Source organism: Protopterus annectens, chromosome 2.part0, assembly GCF_019279795.1.
Source record: "Protopterus annectens isolate FY-2018-M chromosome 2.part0, PAN1.0, whole genome shotgun sequence".
In the NCBI taxonomy this organism is placed as follows: domain Eukaryota; kingdom Metazoa; phylum Chordata; order Ceratodontiformes; family Protopteridae; genus Protopterus; species Protopterus annectens.
The window spans coordinates 1,455,890,127-1,455,903,789 of NC_056728.1; the positions used below are offsets into that span (position 1 = coordinate 1,455,890,127).

Here is a 13,663-nt window from a genome sequence, read left to right on the forward strand (position 1 = left end):
CAAGGCTGGTACTATTTAAACTCTAATCAACATACTGCTGAAATCTTTCTACGTGATGTGAAAAATTCCTTATGAATCTTACTGTGCTACATTTTTATTGTTGCTTTTTTAAGTGTAAATATTTTTATTACTGTTGCTTTTTTCAAGTGTAAATATCTTTAGTATGTAATAATTACTTGTTGTATTTTTTTTTATTAATCCTTTCATTTACCATGTAACAATATTTTTAATTTTTCTATATTGTTGGAGCTTTTCTCCCCGGGCCTCTACTGAAAATGGAAATATATCCAGCTAGAGTAGCCAGGTTAACAAATGTAAAATAAAAAATAAATAAATAAAATGTTCAGCCCCAAGGTAAATATTTCATCAAGTCCAAGAGGACGTGGCTCAAAGGTCAAAAGACAAAGGTAGAAAAAGTGCATAAAACAAAAGAAAATCAAGACAGGCAATAAGCAGCGGACAGGACTGAACCCAAGACCCTAGAATGGAGAGGTTGTGATGTTACTACTGAGTCTCAATGGAGCCCTACCTAAGGCTATACCATCTACTTTTGCCTGAGTTTCAGTTTCAGTTTTCTCATCTCTCAAATAAATAAACATATATAATACAGACGTACATGTATATCGGCAAAGCCCGCAATATCAAATAGTAAGGTAAATCTTAAATAAAATCATGTAAAGCAACTTGAAGTTTAATTTCCCGAAATGATTGGAGTAAGTTTCTTTTCTTCCACTTAACTGTTTTACAATAGCTTAAACATACTGTAATTGTAATACATCTTGCTAGCCATATAAAAGCAAATGATGCAGAAACAGTACTGAAATATTACCTGCATACAGAACAAAGAAGAATTGCAAGTAATAATAAACATATTTAACACCGATTCATGCCTGTCACATTTGTTCTGCAGAGATGCCAAGCGAAAAAGGGTTCTACACCATAGTCATTTACCTTTTCACAACAAGAAACAGACTTGTTATAGCTGTCATGTTACAGAAGTGCAACTGTGCAACTGTTGGATTCAGGTAGCATCATAGATTAACTCTTCACCTGCTAAATACATTTTTATCTTTGTAGGTTCATAATAGGCTAACTGCTCTTGTGGGTCATTTTAAGCCTAACCAGTTATCCCATGTGAGAATCAAATCCTGCACCTTATGTCTGTAAGGTAAAAACCTTAATAATCATGCCAGCCTCCCACCTCTTTATGACAATAATTAGTCTAATGAGTACAACAGTACATGCATATTCACAACACTTAATTATTTTCACTCTGCATTACGCTGCTCATCATCAAAGCAGACAATTTTCCATCTGAAAATTTGCTGTCAAGTTATATACTTTGGCTGTCACCTTAAATAACATTTAAAGCTAAGTAAAGAAAAATAGGATGTGAATTAAGCATAACCCTTTTTTGGTGGAAAACTTTGTGTATGTGATATATTGATAAACAGGTATCAGCAAAAATATAATCCTGATTGTGTGGACAGTGAAATTGGAATATGCCAGATGGCTGCACAAAAATGAAAATACTAAATGGGAGACAAAAATCTGCATATTTCCTAATGACACTTTTGTACATGGCAAAGCTGTATGTTCTTGTGAACAGGATAAAAACAAAAGTCATCACAGAATGACTGCTTGTATTGTTTTGGTAGGAATATCTTTATAAATATTGGCATGCTGTAAGTGGACCATTCATACTTGATACATTTCCACTAGATAAGGCCAACAATGCAAAATGCATGTAAAAAGTAGGCAGCCATTTTGAGAAATAAGCCGTATGCCATATTTTTTTTTACTTCATATCAACCTATGTTTTAAGGGTGGGATTAAGAAATTCAATTTTATAGAGAAATATCAATACAAAATTGACATGTCTGTCTTCCTGATTATTGGCATTAAATCCTAATTGGTCAGGAAACAATAATTTTGAAGTGACTGTTCTTTATTAATGACCATTTTTGAATGGAATTTAACACTAGCATACTTTAAGAGTCCTTTCCTTGATTACCTTCATTGTCCTATATCAAAATGTATTTAGGCTGTGTTCATTTCAGTTACGAAAAGGAAATAAAGTATCTCATAGTATGTACTTTACAGTTCAGGATTAATTTTTAACTGTAATGGAAACTGTTAAATATTTTGATGCAGGGCAAGAAAAGCACTCAATTAATTAAATGCTTCTCATCTAAGGTCAGTATTAAATTCCAAGCAAAACTTTTTTTTTTCATGAATAAAGAAAATTCACTGCAAAACATCAGTTGTATACACAGGCAGACAGACATCATGGGCCTACGTAGATATATACAGACACAAAGACACACATACCCCCTGACAAAATTACTATACATATATATATATATATATATATATATATATATATATATATATATATATATGTAATTATTTAACAGTGTTTTTGGAATATCTTTCTTTAAACAAGGGAAAATTGCTTTATTGTAGTAAGCAGAGTTAAAATAACAAAAATGAAATCTACCTCTTTTAAAAAGCTATGGCAAATGCATTCTATCCTTGAACAACTGCTATGCAGATGATAATAAAGCAAATCAGCACTTGCAGTCAATGAACAAGTTTTAAGACACGCACATATATATCTTTGTCAGATCCACTTATTAGTCCCCTTCTCCTTCAAGATACAGGGTATCCTCTAAACAGTACTGCAGGGAAAGCTTCCAGCTGTGTTTCTCCCTTCAAACTCAAATCACATAAGACACTCCTTGACACAATCACTCTTTGACCCAGAAATCAAGACAACAAGTGTGTGTCCCTACCTGATTGTCTATTATATTTCCCAGAGTCCACCCGTTCTTGTTGAAGATGGCCTGTCTGTTATTAAAGGTATATTGTTCTCCAGGTTGAGATGCCTTAGCAACCAGAACCTAGTTGACATTATCCTGTTTCCTCTTGAATGTGTAATGTTCTCTGCCCTCAGCAGCCTCAGTAGCCGACACTGTGATACCTAACTAGCCAGCAGTGTATGACCACTGGTTTAAGCCCCTATGGATGGGCCATAGGGACAGGACAGCACATCCGCATTAAACCAGTGGTGGCCTGGATGATAGTTAATCCTAGAATTGAAGGGCTGGAAGGACAATGTCCAAAGATATACTTTGGAGATGTTGTTTTACAGCCCATAATCCAGTGAAGCAGGGTATCATCTCTAACAGTTATAAATTCCCTTTTTATCAGGTAGTATGTTATCTTGCTAAGGACCCAGTAGATCAGCAGATCTCCTTTTCTATTGATGAGAAGCATTTCTCAACATTGCTGCATTACTGAGTTTCAGCTGAAGTAGCATTTCAGAAGTTTCTCCTCGTCTCTCATCTGGGACATTACACTGATGCCAACTTTGGAAATGTCAGTATTGAACAGAAACTGTTTGGAGATGTCAGGAGCTATCAGCACAAATTCTAAATGAAGCAGTTGTTTCAGCACCTTAAAGACCAGTTCAAATTCACCCAGCCATTAAACCTTCAATTGAGGCTTACCTTGTTTAGGTCAGTAAGTGGACAAATGGCATGTCCAGGAAGAATTTGTTATAATAACCTTAATTTAATTTTTTGTGGTTTATGTCAGCCAATTCTGTACTTCCTCCACTTTTTTATCCTGTGGTTCAGTTTACCTCTGCCTAATATATATATATATATATATATATATATATATATATATATATATGTGTGTGTGTGTGTGTGTGTATATATCCAGGGACCTGGGTCATATCTGATATGAGGCTTTGGATTCTTGAGCAACAGCCTGTGGAATGCTGCAGATGAACTGTAGAAACTAAAATGTAAGACTATATAGCAGAAGGGCCCTTCAGGTGTAGAGATTGCAGTTATTTCATTAGCTACGGGACTAGAGTACATTTCCAGTAGCCTTTGGTTATGTCTAAACAGAAAATAAACTTATCTCTGCTGTGTTCTCAATTTTTTCAATAGCAAGAGATGTTAATTACATTTAGTGAAGTCATTTCACTTTCTGAAATATTTTCAAAACTTTATAGACTAGTCAATACATTGCAATCAAGTACAATAGGAATGTTCTACTCACCTTCCTCTATGATCCCAAGTTTAAGCATTTTCTGTACTTCTTCCTTAACTGCTTGGCATTAGGATTCTTGTATGTGGTGTGGTTTCAAAGCTACTTCCTCATGGGACATGGTTTCTATATTGTGTTGAACACATACACACACACACATCTGAGAATGTGCCCTTCTTCCCAATTATAAGTTCCTTCACTTCCTGTTTGTGAGACACTGATAATGTCTTCCCTATTTTGATTTCAGAACATGTTGTATGAACATAAATGTCTGCAAACATATTCAATGCAGGTTTCAGAACATTTATGTAATATAACCATCCTGGCTTCCTTTTTCCTAATTATCTTACCTTATGGTTGATCTCACTTACTTTTTTGTGCAATTTCTTAACTTTCTTTTCAATTTACAAGAAATATATTTTCAGGAGTGGGTACCAAGGCAAATGCTTTATCTCCTGGTTTGAACTCTCCATAATGAGAACGTCTGTCACATGCTTATTTTTGAGTCTCCTGTACTCTGTCTTTCTCTCTTTCTATAGGCATTATAGTCTTCAACCTACATTGCCATTCTATAAAATCCTGTATTGCAGTTTTAAAGTAAGTGTTTCCATTTTCCAGATTTCTTTTATTATATCTAACAAAGTGTCTGGGTTGTTTATCATATAGTAGTTCAAATAATATGAATCCAGTTGAAAATTGGGGTCCTTTACTTACAACAAAAAGAAGATACAAGAACAGCTGGCCTCAATTTCTTCATTCCAGTTACATAGTTTTATATACAATAGTTACTAAGATTTTGTTAAAGCTGCCATGTAACCAACCTAAATGGAATTTGCCTGTCATTTTCTTTCTTACCAACAATGTTTGAGCATTTTCTACTCAGTAGTATAGTTGTAAGCAAAACCAAGATATACTGCTTATCTTAGTTTTATTGAGAAATAAAAGCCAAAAGCTCAGAACCAATGGACACAGAGTAGACTAATGTGGTCTGATATGTACTGGCTGAGTCTGAGTTGTTTTTTTTCACTAGTACAGTGGCAAATGTTTTTTGGAATCCTTTTTATACAGTGCATGTTACTTATATATCATCATACAGAGCAAATGAAAATCTTGCAGCTCTCCTCAGCAATTGCTTGTCCATCAAGCTTCTTAAAGGAGTTTCGTTGCTGCTAACAATGTATGTCCCTGACATAGTTTTTATTCACTAGTACACTATCAGTGTTTGGTTTCTATAGGCATTTTGAAATGCTGTATGATGTATGTCCATCATAATAATTTGCAAAGGAAAATGTCCTGGCTTGGATAATTTCGATAGTATTTAGTACTTCAGAATGATACTGCATTGCTAAAAATGTATGCTGTGCCTGATAAAATGCAAATATGAATGAGACAAATACTGGTGGAAGACTGCTATAGTAACAAATGTTGTTTTCCTGAATTATCTTAGTTTCATAGTTTCATAATTTAGTACTAGGCTATCTGTCCTGGGGCATTTGCAAGCCCAGCCATAGTGATGTGGCTATTGCCACCCCATGAAATGGTACAAAAATGCACAGAATAGATTTAGAATACTGTGCCTCTGTCTAGTAGTGACACAATGAAGGTCCCCTTATATAATAGAATTAGTTTACTGTGCCCCTGTCTAGTAGTGACACAGATGTGACCCCTGGGGTAAACTTACGATCTCCCATCCACTCATCAAGATTTCTCTTGAAGAGAGTCAGTGAGGGGCTCTGCCTAACATGAACTGGGATCTTGTTCCAAAGCATGGGAAGCCTCTGGGTTATGAATCTATCCCTCCAGCATGTCCTATTCATACTTGTGCCAAGGTTTAAGTCTTTAGCTCTCGTGGTCCTGATGGATTTGGATTTTTTGAGGTGGAGCATGTCCATCAGATCCTGATTGGACATGGCCTTGTATGTCAGGCAGAGATCACCTCTGAGCAGGCGGTATGCTACTGAATAGAGCTGGAGTTTCTTTAGTCTGGCAGAAAAAGACATATGTTGGAGACCCTTGATCCTCTTGGTGAGGTACTTTTGTGGTCTCTCCAGCTGTTGCAAATGCCGGGTGAGGTACATACCAAATGGGGCATTGTACTCAATCATGGGTCTGATGAAGGAGGAGTATAGGGGTACAATGACATCCTTGGATCTGGATGTGGATCCCTTCATGATGAGGTGTGCAAGGTAGAATGTTTTTCTAACCACTTTGGCAACGTGGGTGTCAAATGAGAAGTCGCTGTCGACTTGGGTCCCTAGGTCTCTGATTACTTTTTCCATACTCAGTGGGTTGCTGTCTATGTGATAATTTGTGGGTACTTTGTTTTTCCCAAAGGGGATGACTATACATTTTTTGGCATTTAATTTAAGGCTGTGACTCCGGCACCAGTTGTCCTTTTCTGTGAGGCCTTTTTGTAGGATGTATGTGTCCGCTGGTGTATCGACTATGGCGCCTAGTTTGCAGTCATCTGCGAACTTTGTCATCCACAACCCTCCCATGTTTGCTTTAACATCTGAGAAATAAATGCTGAACAAGAGGGGTCCCAGAACAGATCCCTGTGGGACACCACTTGTGACTGGCTTTGAGTCTGACATTGCTCCAGCAATTTTAACTTTATGGGTTCTGTCCTTTAGCCAGTTTGCAACCCATCTAGTGACATAAGGGTTTACGTTTAAGCTGTTGAGCTTATCTATGATGCCTGAGTGGGGTATTGTGTCGAAGGCCTTAGCCAAGTCCAGGTAGGCTGTATGGACTGCTTTGCCCTCATCAATGGCTCTAGTGACTGTTTCGAAAAAGTCAACCAGGTTCAAAAGGCAGGATCTGCCCTTTACAAAGCCAAACTGGGTGGGGTCAAGTGTCTGTAGGTCCCCTATGTCTCTGTTTATGAGTTCCATAATGATTCTTTCCATAGCTTTGCAGACCAGGCTGGTTAAGCTTATGGGGCAGTAGTTCCCAGGGTCTGTAGAGGTACCCCCTTTGTGGAGTGGGACCACTGTTGCTGTACGCCAGTGTTCGGGTACATATCCTGTAGTAAGGCTAAGGTTAAATAGCATTTTTATGTGCGGGTTTAGCTCCTCTTGGAGTTCACGTAGCACGCAACCCGGGATACCATCAGGTTCCATTGATGCTGTGTTTTTAGCTTTGTTGAGGGCGGTTATCACTTGGACATCTGAGATGACAGGGAGATTACATTCAGCTGGGATAAGTATTTCTTCTTTTGGGGGTGAGGGAGGGGAGAAATTTGCACTGAACCTGTCAGCCAGAATGTTGGCAATATCTGTGGGTTCAGTGTATTTTTTGTTGTTGTGAACTAACTCTGAGCATATCTGAGGGTTTCCGCCCAGGTTTCTAACATAGCTGAAGAAGGCTTTGTGGTTATCTTTAGTGTCCTTAGCGATTTTTCTCTCAAAGATGGCCTTGGATGTTTTTATGAGAGAATGTAGTTTTCTGCTAATGTTGATCAGAGATGTCTTCCCTTTATGGGATTTTGCTCTGTCTTGCAGTAGCTTCCTTCTTTTGTTATACAATTTGTTTATGGCTGAGGTCCACCAGACAGGGCGCTTGCCTTTGGTGGAGAGGGACTTGGATTTATTTGGGATTGCATGATCCATGCATTCTTGGAGATGTCCATAGAAAGCATTGGTGAAGGATTTGGCATTCTGGGATGTGGTATCCACTGGCCCAGTGGGCTTAAAGGATACCATCTCAGTCCTAAGAAGAGTGAAGTCTGCTTTTGAGAAGTTTTTCACTGTGGTCTTTTGTGCTGGGGGTGGAGGTGGGATATGTATATCCAGGGTGATTAGTTTGTGGTCAGATCTCACTAGTGAGAGGTATACCTCCGGTGTGGAGCATTTTGTCCCCATGTTTGTGATGATCAGGTCTAGTATATTATCTCCCCTAGTGGGAGAGGTGACTAGTTGTTCCAGTGCATTTGAATTTATGAATTTCAGGAACCTTTGGGCTAGGGTGTTAGGGCTAGAATAATTTACCCAATCTATGTTTGGGTAGTTGAAGTCTCCCAGTATGATGGTATTTTGTGTTACATTCATATCCTCCAATGTCTTCAGGAAGGCTGAGTGGGGTTCCTGAGATTGGGAGGGTGGTCTGTAACATGCTACCAGTTGTATAGCAGTTTTGCCTATGGTTAGTTGCACCTGTATGGTCTCTGATGCTTCATATGTTGCTACTAACCTGGAGGTGTGGGTGTCCTTGATGAATATGGACACTCCCCCTCCCTTTGTGGTTCAGCCCGGGTTTTGGGGCCGAAAAGCATGATACGAGGTATAGCCTGGTAGCACTGGGGTGCTCTCAGGAGCCTTGAACCAGGTTTCAGTTACTGCACAGACGTCAATGTTCTCCATACTGAGGAGTGCATCGAGTGCCTGTATCTTGAGATTTAGACTTCTGGCGTTGAGCAGCATTACCCTTAGTTTTTTTCCATTTTTGTTTTCTAAGGAGGTGAGTTTGTCTTTTGAGCCTTGCCTAAAAAGGCACTATTGGGGTGGCAAGAGCCTTAGCCAATATCTGGAAGCCCAGTGGTGACAGGTGCAAGCCGTCCCTTGCGAAGCAGCGTGGCTTGTCCAACATGTCATCCCAGGCAGACAGACACTGGATCCCCTTAGAATGACACCAGTACTTGAGCCAATTATTAAAGCTGATCATCTTGTCTTTCTATTGTGGCATCATTCTTGGTGAGGGCAAGGTGCTGCTCAGGGTCAGGGTCATACCAGCCTGGGCTACATAATCAGAGAGCTCCTCTATGTCTCTTTTCATGTAGTCCACGGAGGTACATCTCAGGTCATTCACGCTAGCATGGACAATGACAGAGTCATATTTGTACTTGCTTTGGAGTGATCTGAGTGCGTGTGTTATGTGGTGGATCCTAGCTCCCGATAGGCAGCTCACAGTCACCCTCTCCTTGTTCAGCCTGGTAAGCGGGACATCAGTGTGTCTGACTATAGAGTCACCTATTACTAGTGTATCAGGCATGGTGTTTGGCCTTAAGGGCTGTGATTGGATGACACACTGATTTATTGAAGTATGTGTTGCATGTGTTTTGTTTTGAGGTGGTGGATTTTTGGATATCTGCTTTGGGAGCCTCTGTTGTTCTGGTAAGTTTTTTATTAGAGCCTCCGAGTATGTCTTTGTGTTTTTATGTGTTTGGTTTGCAGTTGTGGTAGGTCTATGTGGGACTGGGTTTGTTGTGTGTGTGGTTACCACCTCCTCCTGTCTGGTCATGCCAGCCCTGAGGTGAGAGAGTTCAGCCTCCATTTTGGCTATATAGTTGCATCTCTCACATGTATTTGTGTTTGTTGGGAGGAGGAGAGGGTTGTCTGTGTACATGAGACAATTGTAGCATTGTCTCAAGATACCCAGATTAACCAGCTGAACTGGAGAGGACGCCAGTAATCTACCACTCGACATGCTAGAACAGTATAAGGGAGTGCTGTGCCTTTAAGGGAAGTAGGTATTCACAGGGGTGGTAGGTGGATGTAGTGCTTACTTAGTACGAGAGTGCTTACTTAGTAGAGAAGTTTTGAGAACAAGTGCTAGGCTTATAATATAGCGAGTAGTCTGATTAAACTAAGAGTAGAGCTTCCTTAAGGGAAAATTTAAAGAGCAGACTTGGCGGAGCCAGAAGAAGTTTAACCTTGTTTAAACAGCGCTGCGCTATGCGCACAATTGCGCAAAGCCGCACAAACGCGGATTTTAAACAGGGAACTACAAAAGAGCTAGAAATGGTCCAAAACAACCAATTACTACAGCTCTTGTGCTGAGATCACTTCCTACAGGGACAGGTAGGCTGCTCAAGGCTCCCCACTCCCACTGGTGAGCAAAGAAACTTCCTTCTATCCAAGTAAGGTAATGGACAACACAGGAACTACACCACAGGCCAGAATACAGCAATGCCTGTAAACTGGTCTAAACTAGTCGAGGAGAGGCGGGAAAACAAGGATTATTTTTTTGGTTTTTTTTGTTTTTAGATAGAAACACACAGAAAATGCAGAAACAGTGATAAATCAGTTGCACAGGCTAGCACACTTTAGTGGGCAGCCTCAACAGTTAAATTAAACAAACAAACAAACAAACAAACTTTCAATCAAATTCGACTAAAAAGTAACTTTAAGTGCAAATTTTAAAATAATGCAGCAAACAGCTAAAAAAACAGTTTAAGCTTGTTTAGGGTAAGCTAGAGAAGCTATTCCAAGTAAAAAAACAACAAAGATACTTAAATCCAGAAAGTAGTCGCTTTTCTGAGTTCTCTGTAGCTAGGACCACTCTGCAGGACCACGAGGAGCTTGTCTGAGTAGTATAGCCAGAAAAACATGCCCAGAGGCGGATTTTAAACAGGGAACTACAAAAGAGCTAGAAATGGTCCAAAACAACCAATTACTACAGCTCTTGTGCTGAGGTCACTTCCTACAGGGACAGGTAGGCTGTTCAAGGCTCCCCACTCCCACTGGTGAGCAAAGAAACTTCCTTCTATCCAAGTAAGGTAATGGACAACACAGGAACTGCACCACAGCCCAGAATACAGCAATGCCTGTAAACTCATCTAAACTAGTCGAGGAGAGGCGGGAAAACAAGGATTATTTTTTTGTTTTTTTTGTTTTTAGATAGAAACACACAGAAAATGCAGAAACAGTGATAAATCAGTTACACAGGCTAGCACACTTTAGTGGGCAGCCTCAATAGTTAAATTAAACAAACAAACAAACAAACTTTCAATCAAATTCGACTAAAAAGTAACTTTAAGTGCAGATTTTAAAATAATGCAGCAAACAGCTAAAAAACAGTTTAAGCTTGTTTAGGGTAAGCTAGAGAAGCTATTCCAAGTAAAAAAACAGCAAAGATACTTAAATCCAGAAAGTAGTCACTTTTCTGAGTTCTCTGTAGCTAGGACCACTCTGCAGGACCACGAGGAGCTTGTCTGAGTAGTATAGCCAGAAAAAAACGCCCAGAGGCGGATTTTAAACAGGGAACTATAAAAGAGCTAGAAATGGTCCAAAGCAACCAATTACTACAGCTCTTGTGCTGAGGTCACTTCCTACAGGGACAGGTAGGCTGCTCAAGGCTCCCCAATCCCACTGGTGAGCAAAGAAACTTCCTTCTATCCAAGTAAGGTAATGGACAACAAAGGAACTACACCACAGCCCAGAATACAGCAATGCCTGTAAACTGGTCTAAACTAGTCGAGGAGAGGCGGGAAAACAAGGATTATTTTTTTTGGTTTTTTTTGTTTTTAGATAGAAACAGTGTTAAATCAGTTACACAGGCAAGCACACTTTAGTGGGCAGCCTCAACAGTTAAATTAAACAAACAAACAAACAAACTTTCGATCAAATTCGAGTAAAAAGTAACTTTAAGTGCAAATTTTAAAATAATGCAGCAAACAGCTAAAAAACCAGTTTAAGCTTGTTTAGGGTAAGCTAGAGAAGCTATTCCAAGTAAAAAACAGCAAAGATACTTAAATCCAGAAAGTAGTCACTTTTCTGAGTTCTCTGTAGCTAGGACCACTCTGCAGGACCACGAGGAGCTTGTCTGAGTAGTATAGCCAGAAAAAAATGCCCAGAGGCGGATTTTAAACAGGGAACTACAAAAGAGCTAGAAATGGTCCAAAACAACCAATTACTACAGCTCTTGTGCTGAGGTCACTTCCTACAGGGACAGGTAGGCTGCTCAAGGCTCCCCACTCCCACTTGTGAGCAAAGAAACTTCCTTCTATCCAAGTAAGGTAATGGACAACACAGGAACTACACCACAGCCCAGAATACAGCAATGCCTGTAAACTGGTCTAAACTAGTTGAGGAGAGGCGGAAAAACAAGGATTATTTTTTTGTTTTTTTTTGTTTTTAGATAGAAACACACAGAAAATGCAGAAACAGTGATAAATCAGTTACACAGGCTAGCACACTTTAGTGGGCAGCCTCAACAGTTAAATTAAACAAACAAACTTTCAATCAAATTCGACTAAAAAGTAACTTTAAGTGCAGATTTTAAAATAATGCAGCAAACAGCTAAAAAACAGTTTAAGCTTGTTTAGGGTAAGCTAGAGAAGCTATTCCAAGTAAAAAAAACAGCAAATATACTTAAATCCAGAAAGTAGTCGCTTTTCTGAGTTCTCTGTAGCTAGGACCACTCTGCAGGACCACGAGGAGCTTGTCTGAGTAGTATAGCCAGAAAAAAACGCCCAGAGGCAGATTTTAAACAGGGAACTACAAAAGAGCTAGAAATGGTCCAAACAACCAATTACTACAGCTCTTGTGCTGAGGTCTTGAAATAGTATGTGTTATTTACTTATTACTATAAAGTGCAATGCAAAGTGCCACAGCTCCAGTAAGGTTCCCTTCACCTGGCATCTAAAAATAGAGCTTGTTAGCATACAACAGGACTATGCTGTTAATAGTATGTGTCAACTTTGTTTTATTTACATGCAAAGCAAAATGTCACAACTCCAGTAAGAAACATATGTTTATCTATATAGTATGATATATTAATGTGTGCTATGCAAACCATTGCTCCTTTTACTGTCTGTTGACAAAATGATATCATAGAATAGCACTGTATTCTTTATAATCCCTGTGGCAGAAATTAGAACTGTAGTCACTGTCATTTGCACAAACAGTGTAAAACAGATTATCACTACAAGCACATCTCATATTGGTATCACCACAGTAAGATACAGCTCTAGTATTCAGGAATAGAGCTTACTGTCTCTTTATTTTTTTTATTTTTGGTCTTTTAAAATATAATACAGTATGTCACAGTTCCAGTGATCCAATTGCTATGGTGCCAAATGTCATTTTCCAAAATTATTTTAAAATACTGTATTTTATTTATCTGTTCATAGGTTCATAGGTGTTTACTAGGCTAATGACCACAAGGGACTTTTTAAGCCTAGCCAAATCACTGACACGTGTTGATGCCCTTGATAAGTGTAAGCATGGGCCTGGTAGATGAAACATTTACAAGTTACCTGTGTCCATTAGAAACACAGCTGCCAAACCAGGGATGAATTTCCGGTTTCCCATCCAGTTCTCCAAGTTGCACTTGAATTAGGTTAGGGAGGAACTCTGCTTCACATGGATCAGGAGCCTGTTCCATAGATGGGGTAGTCTCTGGGATACATACCTATCTCTCCAGCAGGTCCTATTTATGTCACAGGGAAGGTTTAAGTCTTTAGAATGGGTATATCTGGTGCTATTTGTTTTGTGGATATGCAGGAGGTCCAGCAGAGTGGGATCAGACAATGTCCTGTATGCTAGGCATAGATCTCCCCTCACAAACCTGTAGGAGGCTATATATAGGGATAGGGCCTTGAGGCAGTCTGCATAGGACATTTTACTTACACCCTGTATTGTTTTAGTGAGGAACCCTTTTTGTTTACTCAAATGATTTTTATTTTGATGAAATAACACAATAATTTAATACATTCATAACATTCAATAGCTATTTACAGTATATACATTCATCCTGACAAAAAGAATTCAGATAAAAACATCTGTAGTTAAATAATGAGTTAATATATAAACTATGATATTTAGGAAGAGTTTTGTTCCATCTGTAGGGTATCAATTAAATTCAAAGCTTTCCTCCATGG

The 13,663-nt window shown here is 39.0% G+C and overlaps 1 protein-coding gene across 1 annotated transcript in view; it reads left to right on the forward strand.

The window, feature by feature from the left end:
* Positions 1-13,663, forward strand: part of NDST4 (N-deacetylase and N-sulfotransferase 4) — a 2,939,889-nt gene that overhangs the window by 245,391 nt on the left and 2,680,835 nt on the right. The gene's annotated exons all lie outside the window — the stretch shown is intronic.